Below are 16,145 nucleotides of genomic sequence, written 5' to 3'. Positions count from 1 at the left end.
CTGCTTCTTCCCCCAAAAATTCGCTCCTCTTTTCCATCTACTGCAACTGTGAAATCACCAGAGCAAGACGCAATAAATTTCTGCCTATAATTCTTCTATGGACACAGAGTCATGTTTTCACATTAGTGCCAAAACGAAATTTCTTTGCCAATTTGAAAGCACACTTACTGCTCTTTTTTTTTTGGGCCAAGTGAAAATCTCTTTTTACACTTTGAAATCACTTTTACAGACTGACACATTCTGAAACCTTTTTTTTAAATTTATTTAAATGCACATGTCCAAGCTGTTTTTTTTTTTCAGACCACCACCGTGTGTATTCTCTGTGACTGCCTACACTCCAGCAGGGGCAACCAGCCTTAGTGATGCTGAATGTATTTGCATTACAGACTTAAACCTGAAAACCCCACTCGCTTCTAATTACTGTGCATGACTATACATGGCAAGCACATGGGTGTGTGCTAAGCCTCTGCTTCTTCCCCCAAAAATTCGCTCCTCTTTTCCATCTACTGCAACTGTGAAATCACCAGAGCAAGACGCAATAAATTTCTGCCTATAATTCTTCTATGCACACAGAGTCATGTTTTCACATTAGTGCCAAAACGAAATTTCTTTGCCAATTTGAAAGCACACTTACTGCTCTTTTTTTTTTGGGCCAAGTGAAAATCTCTTTTTACACTTTGAAATCACTTTTACAGACTGACACATTCTGAAACCTTTTTTTTAAATTTATTTAAATGCACATGTCCAAGCTGTTTTTTTTTCAGACCACCACCGTGTGTATTCTCTGTGACTGCCTACACTCCAGCAGGGGCAACCAGCCTTAGTGATGCTGAATGTATTTGCATTACAGACTTAAACCTGAAAACCCCACTCGCTTCTAATTACTGTGCATGACTATACATGGCAAGCACATGGGTGTGTGCTAAGCCTCTGCTTCTTCCCCCAAAAATTCGCTCCTCTTTTCCATCTACTGCAACTGTGAAATCACCAGAGCAAGACGCAATAAATTTCTGCCTATAATTCTTCTATGGACACAGAGTCATGTTTTCACATTAGTGCCAAAACGAAATTTCTTTGCCAATTTGAAAGCACACTTACTGCTCTTTTTTTTTTGGGCCAAGTGAAAATCTCTTTTTACACTTTGAAATCACTTTTACAGACTGACACATTCTGAAACCTTTTTTTTAAATTTATTTAAATGCACATGTCCAAGCTGTTTTTTTTTCAGACCACCACCGTGTTTATTCTCTGTGACTGCCTACACTCCAGCAGGAGCAACCAGCCTTAGTGATGCTGAATGTATTTGCATTACAGACTTAAACCTGAAAACCCCACTCGCTTCTAATTACTGTGCATGACTATACATGGCAAGCACATGGGTGTGTGCTAAGCCTCTGCTTCTTCCCCCAAAAATTCGCTCCTCTTTTCCATCTACTGCAACTGTGAAATCACCAGAGCAAGACGCAATAAATTTCTGCCTATAATTCTTCTATGGACACAGAGTCATGTTTTCACATTAGTGCCAAAACGAAATTTCTTTGCCAATTTGAAAGCACACTTACTGCTCTTTTTTTTTTGGGCCAAGTGAAAATCTCTTTTTACACTTTGAAATCACTTTTACAGACTGACACATTCTGAAACCTTTTTTTTAAATTTATTTAAATGCACATGTCCAAGCTGTTTTTTTTTCAGACCACCACCGTGTTTATTCTCTGTGACTGCCTACACTCCAGCAGGAGCAACCAGCCTTAGTGATGCTGAATGTATTTGCATTACAGACTTAAACCTGAAAACCCCACTCGCTTCTAATTACTGTGCATGACTATACATGGCAAGCACATGGGTGTGTGCTAAGCCTCTGCTTCTTCCCCCAAAAATTCGCTCCTCTTTTCCATCTACTGCAACTGTGAAATCACCAGAGCAAGACGCAATAAATTTCTGCCTATAATTCTTCTATGGACACAGAGTCATGTTTTCACATTAGTGCCAAAACGAAATTTCTTTGCCAATTTGAAAGCACACTTACTGCTCTTTTTTTTTTGGGCCAAGTGAAAATCTCTTTTTACACTTTGAAATCACTTTTACAGACTGACACATTCTGAAACCTTTTTTTTAAATTTATTTAAATGCACATGTCCAAGCTGTTTTTTTTTCAGACCACCACCGTGTGTATTCTCTGTGACTGCCTACACTCCAGCAGGGGCAACCAGCCTTAGTGATGCTGAATGTATTTGCATTACAGACTTAAACCTGAAAACCCCACTCGCTTCTAATTACTGTGCATGACTATACATGGCAAGCACATGGGTGTGTGCTAAGCCTCTGCTTCTTCCCCCAAAAATTCGCTCCTCTTTTCCATCTACTGCAACTGTGAAATCACCAGAGCAAGACGCAATAAATTTCTGCCTATAATTCTTCTATGCACACAGAGTCATGTTTTCACATTAGTGCCAAAACGAAATTTCTTTGCCAATTTGAAAGCACACTTACTGCTCTTTTTTTTTTGGGCCAAGTGAAAATCTCTTTTTACACTTTGAAATCACTTTTACAGACTGACACATTCTGAAACCTTTTTTTTAAATTTATTTAAATGCACATGTCCAAGCTGTTTTTTTTTCAGACCACCACCGTGTGTATTCTCTGTGACTGCCTACACTCCAGCAGGGGCAACCAGCCTTAGTGATGCTGAATGTATTTGCATTACAGACTTAAACCTGAAAACCCCACTCGCTTCTAATTACTGTGCATGACTATACATGGCAAGCACATGGGTGTGTGCTAAGCCTCTGCTTCTTCCCCCAAAAATTCGCTCCTCTTTTCCATCTACTGCAACTGTGAAATCACCAGAGCAAGACGCAATAAATTTCTGCCTATAATTCTTCTATGCACACAGAGTCATGTTTTCACATTAGTGCCAAAACGAAATTTCTTTGCCAATTTGAAAGCACACTTACTGCTCTTTTTTTTTTGGGCCAAGTGAAAATCTCTTTTACAGACTGACACATTATGAATCCACCATGTGTAACTACAACAAAAACAATTCCCATTTCTATTATTCATTTCTTAAGTTACCACATACATCCCCTCTCAAACTGTAAACTCACCTTTAAAATTAGTTAGTTGTGAAAGAAATGTGTCACTCAAACAGCAGATTATCAGAGCCAGGATCTCTGTTGTGTTCACCTCTCTCCTCTCAGCAGAACCAGATAATGGCAAACTTTCCCTCTATTTTTCCACACATATACATGTAAGTTTCAAATCTCAGTGCTTCCCCCTTTTTTTCAAATGTAATGACACATTTCTATTGGTTGAAAACCAACCCTTTTCCAAAAGTACCCTGCCCCCAACTTGACTTCTGCCTAGTACCCTTCCCCCAACTTGACTTCTGCCTGCTACCATAGCAACAGCTCATGGAACACTGCTGTGTGCAGTTAGGTCAGAAGTTCGACACACAATGTTTCAATTCCACAGAGCAAGAGTGCTTGACTTTTCAATCCTAACAGCAAATCCATAGTACTGTTCTTTGGTTACACATTTTTTTGTACCAATACAAAACATGCTTCTATTAATTTTCACATACAGCCTAGTTTTTTTTCTAGAATGGTATGAAACAGCCAATCAGTTCTTTTTGTTTTGTAAAAAATATGTATGCCTCCATTTCCAAACTGTCTTTCTTTTCATATTGCCATTCTACTGAAAGACACCTCCTGAGTGCATCCAGTTCTCCTTTGAAGATGTTCACAGTGTGGATTGTAGGGCACAGCTATGTCTTCTGGAGTGAAAAGTTTGCAGAGAAAACAGATATGGTGAGAGACCTTGCTTTGCCAAATGTAGACATTAAATGGATTGGTCAGAGAGGGTTAAAGTGGCACCAATTGATGCCATTGGTGAAATCCTTCATGCAAATCCAACACCCTGACCTCATAATAGTGCACTGTGGTGGCAATGACCTAGGCACTTTGACTGGGGTAGGTCTGGAAATGCTTATGAAGGACACCTTTGCACAACTGTTTACACTTTTCCCTAAAACTGCCTTTGTGTTTTCCAACATATGCCAAAGGCAAAAATGGAACTGGTCCAATCATTTCTGTCCACAGATTGACAAAGCAAGAAAGCACGTCAACAAATCTGTTTCTGCTTTCCTCCGTGACTATGGTATGGGTGCCATTTACCACAACAACTTGCGTTACGACATGCAAGACATTTATAGAGGAAATGGTGTGCACTTCAATGATGAAGGGAACAGAGTCTTCCTCTTGAACCTTAGACTCTGCATCGGTACTTACTTGTAGGTACCACTAAAAAAATGACTCCATAAACACAACAGCTCTTTTTAGAGCTCCCTAATTTCTAAACTCTTAAATCTGATTTTCATTTATTTATAATTTTTTTTTACCGTACGCTTACCGTAAGCTTACCGTACGCGTACCCCGTGATTTTTTTTAAAATCAATAAATGTTTTTTTTGTACTTTTCTGTCCTTCTTTGACCCCCTTACAATTGTTAGGGGGTCTGTAACTCTCCTCATTGCCCCCTTTCCTTGTTTTCACTCTTTTTTTTCAGAGTGAAATACACAAAATGGCGGCCGCCGCTTCCTGGTTTCGGCCGATCCGAATGTTTACTAAGATCTAAGAGCCAATCAGAATCGCGCTCGCGCACGCCACCGTACGCTTACCGTAAGCGTACGGTAAGCGTACCGTAAGCTGGCTCAGATATATATATTGATTTAAAGGCTATTTTCTCAGAATCTACTGAACAGATTTACACCAAACCTACAAAAGGCACTTCCTTGACCTAGGGACTACCTCTCTGCCAAATTTCGAGTAATTCTGTTCAGCCGTTCGGGCTGTAGCTCGTTCTAAAGGTCCTATGGAAAAATGCATGGGAAAAACGCGTTTTGGGACCCCCCTTTTATCTCAGCCCCCGCTTGACGGATCCCCCCGAGACTTTCAGGGTAGGAGCGGAGCGTAGCGCCCCACCTATTTTGAGAAATTCGCGAGGATTCATCGACCGGCGTCAAAGTTATTCAAAATAGAATGTTGAGGTTTTCCTATGGAAACGTGGTCCTAACTATAACTACCTACTGGCGACCGCCAGTAGGTAATATATATATATATATATATATATATATATATATATATATAGTCCTGGCACTCATTTCATGGACTATTATGACCAGAATGCCTTGCGCCCATTGGGGCGGGCCTTTTTTAATAAATAACATGGATTTGAAAAATGGCTGCATTTGCATTTCACGTTGTTGCCACTGATGAAGAGCGGATAGACTGCTCGTAACGCGTTTGGCTGATTGAGGCATGGCGGTATCCTGTCAGCGCTACTGCCGGCAGTGGTGTGCTGTAACCCCTTCCGGAGAGACCTCCTCACTGGGGCACCCCTTTTGGCTTTGTTGTAATGCGGCTGGTCCGGCCGCGAGGAGGTCCCGCTGCTTCTCGAGCGGATCCTCGGTGCTTGCAACTGCAGCACCGTTTGGAGGGATGGGGGTCTCGCTGTCTGGGATACTATGGGGAGCATGGCAGTGTATTTTTCATGTACCTCTACCCACATGGGACATTATATTAATTTTATTACACCATTTGGTTTGCTTGTTTGCAACATGTGGCACCCACTGGGGTTTACAAAGAAATCCAGAGTCCTGGCACTCATTTCATGGACTATTATGAGCAGAATGCCTTGCGCCCATTGGGGCGGGACTTTTTAAATAAATAACAAGGATTTGAAAAATGGCTGCATTTGCATTTCACGTTGTTGCCACTGATGAAGAGCGGATAGACTGCTGGTAACGCGTTTGGCTGATTGAGGCATGGCGGTATCGTGTCAGCGCTACTGCCAGCAGTGGTGTGCTGTAACCCCTTCCGGAGAGACCTCCTCACTGGGGCACCCCTTTTGACTTTGATATATATATATATATATATATCATAGACTGCTCGCTCTATGACTCCATACCACTCCGCTGGAACAAAGCGAGATAGGACCCAAATAGGTGCTTGATAGATTTTATTCACAAGCCACTCTCCACCATGACGCGTTTCGGCAGCTTCTCTGCCTTGATCACATGACAGCGCTGACACGGGAGACATTCATTTTTAAAGTGATAGTGCAAGGTCACATGATACAATCAATACCATCAACATAGAAAACATACTATGAAATTACAAATGTATAATTTAAAAGAAAGACATCAGGAATTGCTTATTTAATCGCTAAAAGCCACTCATTATAACAGGACCTGATTGTCATGACTGTTGGTGATGTAATGTTTAAATATTTATATACCCAACCTGTCACTTCAAAGGTTAAAATAATGGCCTAAATGCCAAAAGCCTTTGTGTTTTCCGTTTGTTGACTGATTGTTTAGCATAGGACCTTTGTAATAAAAAATGATTAAACCCGTGTGTCCAATAAATATTAAAAAAGAAAATTTTAAGAAATTAGCAAGAGAACCGGTGTTGAAATTTTCGTAAAGTGCAAGTGCTTAAAAGGTAATAAAATAGTGTGCGCAGTGGATTGGTTAATAATATATAACCTCCCAGTATGTGCGAATGTAATAACTGCAAGGATGCTATCTAGTGTCACAGACAAAATGTCTGAGCTATAAGTTCTAAAGAAATATATATCGCCGACTGAAATCACCTATATGCCATATGCTCAATTAGAATATTAACTTTTGCCTCATGGACTGACAATTATATGTTGTAGGGGCTTAGATAATGACTAGACATTCCTAGCTCTAATAGACCTTTATAATTAATGGTATAAAATGTTTTAAATACATAAATACATAAATATAAATATAAATAAATTCTTAAAACATCCACATATAAGATCTATAAAAACCTCCCCTAAAAAAGTGGGTAAAATACCAACATTGTAACATATCATTATTGTCTGTGCAAAGATAAATTAATTAAAAGATCTCAAATCATAAGACAATTGAACAATTTATGATGAAAGAAGAGTTACGGTTCAAAAAGTGATAGTGAGGTGTGACAAGCATGTAATATAAAATATGTTAAAAGAAGAATTTTTGTACTTGGATGTTGGTATATACAATCTTAAAATATTCTTCCACATAAATATCCAATCCTAGCATATCACACCATCATCCCACTGAATTCTATTCATCCCTGGCAATAATTAGGAAATAAAGGAAAGGAACCTAATGCCATTAATACAGCTGATAAAAATATGTCTAGTCAAGGTATGTATACAGATCCTCGCTAGTATTAAGACCTCCTGGATTCTTGGTGTCTAGCTCTAAAATGTAGCGTGTTTCAAGGCGCCTAAGTTTTTGTTCCCGATCACCCCCTCTGTCTAGTGGAGGTATCGTATCAATGACATAATACTGAAGATGTTTTAAATTATTGTCATGTTGTGTCTTGAAATGCCTTGCTACAGGGTAGGTTGGGTCGCTGTTGGTAATGGCTCTAATGTGCTGTAATATGCGCTTGTGTACTTGTAGCTTGGTGCTACCTATATACAATAAGTTACACGAGCACTGTAACACATATATAGCAAAGTCAGTGCGACAGGTCAAGTGATGTTTGATATCTCGGGTCGTACCATTGAACGCTGTCTGGTAAGTGGTTCTATTTGAAGCATAGTTACAAGCTTTACAGACAGAGCATTTGAAAAAACCTTTCCTAGCCACCAGCCAACCCACTTTCTTACTTTCCTCAGGGTTTTTCCTTACTAGAGCTTTTGCCATTGTGGCTGCTCTTCTGTATGTAATGGCAGGTTGTTTAGGCAAAAATGTACCAATTATAGGGTCATCATGAACTATTGGCCAATTCCTTCTTATTATAGTTCTTATCTGTTGTTCCTGTTTGGAATATGTAAGGATAAGTCTAGTGGGCTCAACTAGAGTTTCTCCCTTATCCTTTCTCTTTGTTACATTATTTATAAGCTCATGTCTAGCGAGCCTTTTTGATTTGTCAATCGCACTCTGGATGGATGCATTTGTATAACCCCTGTCAAGGAATCGCTGTCTGCATTCTTGCTGTTTAATGTTACAGTCCCCATCCTCACTACATATTCTGCGAATTCGAAGCATTTCCCCATACGGAATGCTATATATCAAGTGTGGAGGATGTGCACTCGAAGCATGTAAAAGAGTGTTGCCTGCCGTTTCCTTACGATGCAGTGAAGTGTTCATGCAATTGTTCACTATGTTGACCTGAACATCTAGGAAGGTTATACTGGTGTTGCTTATGTTGGAAGTGAACTGTAAATTTACATCATTAATATTTAACGATTTGACAAATTCAATGGCTTTATCCTGGGTTCCCTGCCATATAATGAATAGGTCATCTATATAGCGTAACCAGCATACGATGTTGTCTTTGTATGTCTCTTCATACGTTTTCATGAGGACCAGCTCCTCCCACCAGCCCATGAAAAGACAAGCGTAGCTGGGGGAAAAACTGGCCCCCATAGCAACGCCTTGAATTTGCTGGAACATTTGATGTTTGAACATAAAGTAATTGTTCTCTAAACAGAAACCCAACATGTCCATTATCAACTTGTTATGCTGTGCATAGTATAATGGTCTATATATATATATATATATATGTATAATTTAAAGCAGAAAACCATTGGTTCTTGCACTCCTATAACAATAATTGTTCTGTTTGTTGTCCTAATCTCTTACATAACTTAAAAAATGTTTTTCTTCTTTGTAAGCAGAAGTTCATTAGTTTTTACACTCACCTGAAAATATTCCTATCTCTGTTGGCACAGACAAAGACAAAAGATGAGGCTGACCATATTGGAATGGATTGCAATGGTATTTTCTACACTTCTAAGATGGCCGTCAGGTTGCATATCGACACAACATGGGGTTCATCTCAGAAGCATAAAAAATGATCGGTTGTATTGGACTTTCATGGCTGTCGTGTTATGTCTAGATGTAATGTGGCAGCCATTTTGGAAGCCTAGAAAATAACATTTGACGATCCAGGAATGCTATTTTCTGTACTTCCACAATGGCTGACACATTGCATCTAAGTGAAGCCTGATGGTCATTATCAGAGTCAGAACTTGGTAGGGGAATGTTACCTGCATGGTAAACAGGCGTGTTCTCCTGCCGTGAGTGCCCAGCTGCACGTGAAGCTGGTAACCTGCCTTTTTATTGCCCTAGGGTCATGTTAATCTAGCATGTGCACCGAGGCTTAGGCCTGCCCATGACAATGTGAGCTGAAGCTCTTGTCATGTACCTGGAGGGTCGCACATATACTAGGGTGGGGACTACTGCCCATGCTCTCGGGACAGCACATAAAACAGTATGGCAGTGCACCATGTTTTCTGAATTTGTAATGTGGCCAGGCGTTTTTCTCGCTGTCAATGAGAGTGTAGTCTACTGACACCTTTCATATCAAATATTTCTGCTTTTATGCGAAACTCACAACTTTGCGCTAACATTTCGTGTGCATGTCAAGCATATGCTTATGCGTAATACTTGTGTAGCTCATGTGTGGTAGTATGGCTGGGTGTGTTGTGTGTGTACTGAGGCCAGTGTGTCCCATTTTGGGAGCCTCTGGCTTAGCATGGCACATACTAGAGTGCAAGCATTACTTCACAAGACACCAGTGCACTGTCGTCATGCCTGTGTCTGGTGGGTGGAGACCCGGACACTGAAGTTAGGAAGATGGAGACAGAGCTTTGTTTCGAAGTTCCATGAGTAACAGTAGAGAAAGTGTTGGATAGCGGGAGGGTAAAAATTACTATTCCCACTCCAGAGAGTGCAACAGTAGGGAAAGTGTTGGATAGCATAGGGGTAAAAATTACTATTCCCACTCCAGTGAGTGCAACAGTAGGGAAAGTGTTGGATAGCGTAGGGGTAAAAATTACTATTCCCACTCCAGAGAGTGCAACAGTAGGTAAAGTGTTGGATAGCGTAGGGGTAAAAATTCCTATTCCCACTCCAGTGAGTGCAACAGTAGGGAAAGTGTTGGATAGCATAGGGGTACAAATTACTATTCCCACTCCAGAGAGTGCAACAGTAGGGAAAGTGTTGGATAGCGTAGGGGTAAAAATTACTATTTCCACTCCAGTGAGTGCAATAGTAGGGAAAGTGTTGGATAGAGAAGGACTAAAAATTACTATTCCCACTCCAGAGAGTGCAACAGTAGGGAAAGTGTTGATAGCGGGAGGGTAAAGGAAAAAAATGCTATTCCCACTCCAGAGAGTGCAACAGTAGGGAAAGTGTTGGATAGCGGAGGGGTAAAAATTACTATTCCCACTCCAGTGAGTGCAACAGTAGCGAAAGTGTTGGATAGCGTAGCGGTAAAAATTAGTATTCCCACTCCAGAGAGTGCAACAGTAGGGAAAGTGTTGGATAGCGTAGGGGTAAAAATTGCTATTCCCACTCCAGTGAGTTCAACAGTAGGGAAAGTGTTGGATAGCGTTGGGGTAAAAATTACTATTCCCACTCCAGAGAGTGCAACAGTAGGGAAAGTGTTGGATAGCGTAGGGGTAAAAATTACTATTCCCACTCCAGTGAGTGTAACAGTAGGGAAAGTGTTGGATAGAGTAGGGGTAAACATTACTATTCCCACTTCAGAGAGTGCAACAGTAGGGAAAGTGTTGATAGCGGGAGGGTAAAGGTAAAAATTACTATGCACATTCCAGGGAGTGCAACACAGTGGCGTAGCTAGGGGGGGGCGGTGGGGGCGGTCCGCCCCAGGCGGCACTATTTTGGGGGCGGTGGCGGCCAAGGGTTGCGCGACCCTGGTGGCACACGGCGGCAGCATTTATTGTCACACTCTGACATACACGTCACCGACCCGGCCAGCACCCACCCCACACACGCGACTGTGAGTCTGTCGCGAAGGAACGCTGTCTGCACATGTGACTGCAATAACTGCCTGCAAGCGCACTGGCTTCCTGCAGTGCACGCACGCACCACCTAGCATAGTGGCGGTGGTGCGGTGCGCGGCATAACCTTGTATGTGGCTCCCAGGGCCGTCAATCACGCAGCGCGCGAAAGCGCTACGAATGACGACCCTGGGCGTCATGTTTTGGACAGCCCCTGCGCAGTGCCTCTAAAATGCAGCAGTAACGCGAGCCACCGCCACGCGCTGACGTGACGGACCTGGCAAGACTAGAGAGGTTACGTTACCCACGCTGCCCATCGCCTGAGAGAAGGAGAATTGCGGCCCCCAATAAGACGGGCGGAGGCACAAAGGAGCCGGAGTCTGTCAGGTCCCACGTGGACGCACTGTTGGTTGGGCAGGAGCCGTGTCCGGTGGGCCCAACCTGTAGCAGGATGTTCAATTTCCTGCCCGCCAGCTGGGCCCCAAGCACCCAGGAAATTACTTGCTGTTCTGCTGCATGGCCAGGCCGAGAAAAGAAGGAAGCCGATGTTCGAGTCGAGAACCGACCACCTCCTCCTGAACTCGCCATGGGCTGTTGCTGTGCCCAGGCAGAGCCTAACTTGTGCCCTGGACTCACCACTCACAGGATGAGTCCCATAGGGAGCAGGCGGCGCAGGCTGCTCGCCCTGACTGAAGAAGAGACAGGCAAGCAATCTCCAGGGTCCGCCAGCAGCATCATTCTATCAAGAGACTAAGTAAGGCACATTTTAATATAATTTATTCCTGCCTTTTAAAATATTTGTTACGAGAATGGGGAGGGGGCCCCAGCACAGCACAGCGCCGTGCAAATCCACACTAAAGTTGTCTGTGCTGTAAATACAGAGCCATCTAAGGTGGTAGTTTTGTCTAATTAAACTAGCAGTTGATTTACTGATTTATTAGTTCAAAGAGTTTAATATCTTTGCTTGACAGTACGAAGCCGCAGGTTTTATTTTCGCAACACTAAGAGACTTGCTAAGTGAAGTCACATATAAATCGGGTGATTAAAGATCCCACTGGACAGAGGTCATACTGTTTTCTACTGATAGTTTTCACTCTCACCATAAAGTAGCGCAGACAGTTAATATGCCTGCTATAAAGAAAGTCTACCAGCATGTTACAGACCTGTGTTGTATGTGGATAGCTCAGTGGGTTGCCGCTTTTGTCACAGAGTTCCCTTTGTTACTTGTGGTTCAGCCTCACCTGGAGCTGCGGTTGGGGCGGAGGATGCTAATTAATTAGAAATTAACAAATAGCTTTAAAAGCACCTGCTGTAGAGTGTGACTTTCATGTTGCACAAATGAGTGTGTTTTCTGATATTTGTCTGTTTCCATGGACTTCATTGTGGGATTTTGGTTGCAAGAAAGTGTCACTTTAAATGTCACAAATGTAGTCACTGAATGTCTCATAAATCCACTGAATCTATGAAAATGTCACACATAAGCAATCTGAAACATTAGCAGATGTGCTTTAATGGGTGTAATTTCTGATATTAATAGGTTTCCCTTATCTTCATTACTTGATTTGCTTGCGAGAAAGTATCTCACTCATAGTCGTTGAAATGTCACTCATAATTACACTGAAATTATGAAAATGTCACACATAGCAATCTGAAACCTTGGCAACTATGTTACATCCGGAGCGGGGTCCCTCCGTGTACTGTGCATGGGGGCCCCCTCAACTTTCGCTACACCACTGCTCTCCGTGCCAATGATGACTACGCCTTCCATGTCGGGATGTGGCCACATGAATCATGGAACTGAAAGGCAGGTTGGGAGTATCGTATCAGAGCCCGGGCCAAACAGCAGGAAAAGAAAAGGGCCTGCTCCGCACACCACACAAGTTAGTTACATCGTGCAGCCACTGCTGCGAGGCCTAAGAACTAGGGCTCACTGTAAGAGATAGTAGCATGAGGAGGCAGCGGCGCATGAGGAGGCAGTGGCGCCTGAGCACAAAGACGTGGCGAAGCACAGACAATCTTTATGAAGCGCGGACAAGCACCAGCCCCCCCGAAGACAGAGGCCCAAGAAGGGAAAAAGGGCTACTATTGATAATTAACCAGGTGATTATACATGATGTGAGAAATGTTTGTGCACAAAATCTGACTGTGAGGAGAGTGGTAATTATATTTGGAGCAGGCCGCTGAGGTGATTGCTAGTGACGGGGGAGGAGGAAGTTGTACAGTACAGCTGCTCAGGGGCCCTCACAATCATTTTAATGGAAACTGTTTGTTACATGTATTTAAACTGCATGCTTTAAAGGCTTCATTTACCTTTTTTTTATTACAGATATACAATAACATTTGCAATGTCAATAGCTTTAAATCAAACAATTGCGAGACCTATTGCATTTGCAATCGTAAATCAAAACGTTTGACCACTGGCATATTACACCACTTAGCACAAAAAATGTAATTGACTAAAAAGTAATTACAGACATGGTGGTCTGCTGACCCCAGCAGGCCACCATCCCTGTAATTTTCTCCAGTAGTACTGTGTTGCAATTTGTGATCTATCTTAATTTTCATAAGGATGGTCAGATTCTGACCCACAACGATTTAGATTTTTAAGATTAATCCTACAGCACTTCTTAAAAATCTTAACTGTTCGCAATATGCAGCAAGTACTTTGTGACCAGATTTTTGCGCCTATGGCTCATCGTTTTCTTAATGCATGTAATCCTAATATCTCTGTTTTGAACCCAACAGTGTGCTTAAAGGCACCTGATCCTTGCAACTTTTACTGATGTACACTCATGCTTGTATCAACTTTGACTCACTGATCGACTTCTGCATATATCAATATATTTTAGATTTTAAAGGACTACTCCCTTCTGTTATTTGTGTGCATACAGTTACCGGCTGTAACTTTCTGAACACAAAACAACCGGTATTGCAGAGGACACTTGTAGTCTGATGTTGGGGCTATGTGAGTCTACTGTCATGTATGCCTAAAGGAGCTCTCAATTGTTCTCACACCTGGTTTTGTTAGGATTCTATGTTTCACTATTAGGTTTAACCCTATTTGTGAAGACCTCTGAATCTTAAAACAAGCTATTTGGTGTTTTTTAGGGGTTTATAAAATGTGCGTTACATCCTTTATCCCCTATGGATGATCAAGTAAAGCTATGAAGTTTCCATCGGTTTTTAAAAATCTCACAAAGATTATTTCTTGCTTATTTGTCGGCCACATTTAAAATTTCATTCTTTCCCTCAGTAACTTAATTTGTGAGAGGAACCTAAGCCATTCCAGGATTCGGCTGGTTTGCTTTTGACTCCCACTCTAACAGGAAAACTGGCACTCCCTAAGAAGCTTTATTTATTATGTATGGTTAAATTTATCTATGGATCTCCAAGTAAAAACTCAGAACTGAAAGGGGTAAAGAAGCATGGGGTCCCAGATACAGAATTAATTACCATAGGTTTCAAGCTAGCCTTGGTTTAGGAGACAGCCTGCCATGCTTCTGAGCACCGAACAGCAGGAGATAAAGAAACTGAAGTTTGCTTCACGTCGAAATTCGCGATTGCGGTCTTTGGTGTTGTCGACAAGTGATAGGAACAATTTCATCTTAGAACATTACTGAGAATGAAACCATTACTCTTCTTACTTGTGTTATCAAATACATGCTAATAGGTATCTTTTCTCCTTATTTTGATCTTCCATAGCCACCACCTTATAAGTGAAGTTTTGGGTCTAGTATGTGTGTAGGCTCATCACAAGAGATCAGCATGTACAAGCATGTGTTCTACGTTAATGCAAGTCACGTTTTACATGCATGGCTCTAGAGTAGCCATAGTCACTCCTCAGAATGCAGGGTGCAAAAGAAAGGAAAGGAAACCAGCTGCCTTTACAAAGGTTTCTTACTTTCTCTCACCAAAGGCCAGCAAGAACCACTCATGCTTTCTCAGTGTGACACTGGATGTTAGGGCCACTTACACACGAAGGTGGGACCTTAAAACTTTAAAGTGACATCTGATTCCTGGACATGTTCCTCTTACAGGTTTGCAATGGTTTGCAACAAGACAAGGTTTTGACTGTCCTTGGACACTGACTACAAGTGAGCTGCTGTGAGGGCAAGCCTGACCCAGGCTGGAGACAATGGCTCTACAGCGAGCAACTCCTGCATCAATAATCTCCCAAGAACAAAAAGCCAACACCAAGCTGTGGGAAATCAGGTACTCAAGTTGGACAGGGGACGCAGTGTGCATGAAACTGAAAGTGTCCAGTCATATTTGTGAGCCATCACCGAGAGAGTCGCAGCCACAATTGAGAATAAACACAGCACAGATCTGAAATCATTTTGGTTAGCAAGCATCTGACAGTCATACAACACAATCATGAACTTTTTAAAGTCCTGAGGAGTGCTCAAAAGCAGAAAGAAATTGTGATGAGTTATTAATAGCCTCAATTTAGGAAGGTGTAATAACATCTATTCAGACCAACACATTGCCACTGCATATAGGAATCTGGTCATATTTTTGGTTAAATATGCTGGAGGTTGCAAACAAGTCAACCTTGATACCTCTGTACTTGTAGAACTGTAGAACAATTGATGGACAGAATGCAGAACAATGTCACACATTCATCTCAGTACAGAGATCTGGGCCTAAAGCCTTAGTTTTTTTGCTCCCTATGCCATTCCAGTTTGAACCCAGCCATATGCAAATCAGTCTTGATTTGCATATGACCAAGTCTAAACAGGGGTTGCATGGTGAGCAAAAGAATGATGGATTTAACCCTGATCTCTTGACTGGGGGTGAATTATTTGATTTGTTGTGCATTCCGTCCATCAATTGTATGTCTTTGTACTGCCGGTGTATTCAACTGTGTAGCCTTGGCGTGAGTCATGTATGTGCATGTAACTTGCATGATCGAGGTAACTATTAGCGGCGATATCACGTGTCTCTAGGACCTCTTTCAAGTGCTCGCCGTTCTTTTTACCCAGCACCCCCTAACTCCCGCTACCTGCCATGGGCGGCAATCTGAGGGATAGCCCCGGGCGCCAGAAGCTCTAGCTACGCCCCTGGTGCAACAGTAGGAAAAGTGTTGGATAGCGTAGCGGTAAAAATTACTATTCCCACTCCAGTGAGTGCAACAGTAGCGAAAGTGTTGGATAGCGTAGCGGTAAAAATTACTATTCCCACTCCAGAGAGTGCAACAGTAGGGAAAGTGTTGGATAGCGTAGGGGTAAAAATTGCTATTCCCAGTCCAGTGAGTGCAACAGTAGGGAAAGTGTTGGATAGCGTTGGGGTAAAAATTACTATTCCCACTCCAGA

General features: G+C 42.1%; 1 protein-coding gene across 1 annotated transcript in view; it reads left to right on the top strand.

Moving 5' to 3' along the window:
- The window catches only part of TIE1 (tyrosine kinase with immunoglobulin like and EGF like domains 1), a 329,526-nt gene that overhangs the window by 47,362 nt on the left and 266,019 nt on the right, over positions 1-16,145 (top strand). The gene's annotated exons all lie outside the window — the stretch shown is intronic.

The sequence above is a fragment of the Triturus cristatus genome, chromosome 4_2 (assembly GCF_964204655.1).
Source record: "Triturus cristatus chromosome 4_2, aTriCri1.1, whole genome shotgun sequence".
NCBI lineage: Eukaryota > Metazoa > Chordata > Amphibia > Caudata > Salamandridae > Triturus > Triturus cristatus.
The sequence above is the reverse complement of the archived record's forward strand: the minus strand, read 5'-3'. Positions and strand labels throughout refer to the sequence as shown.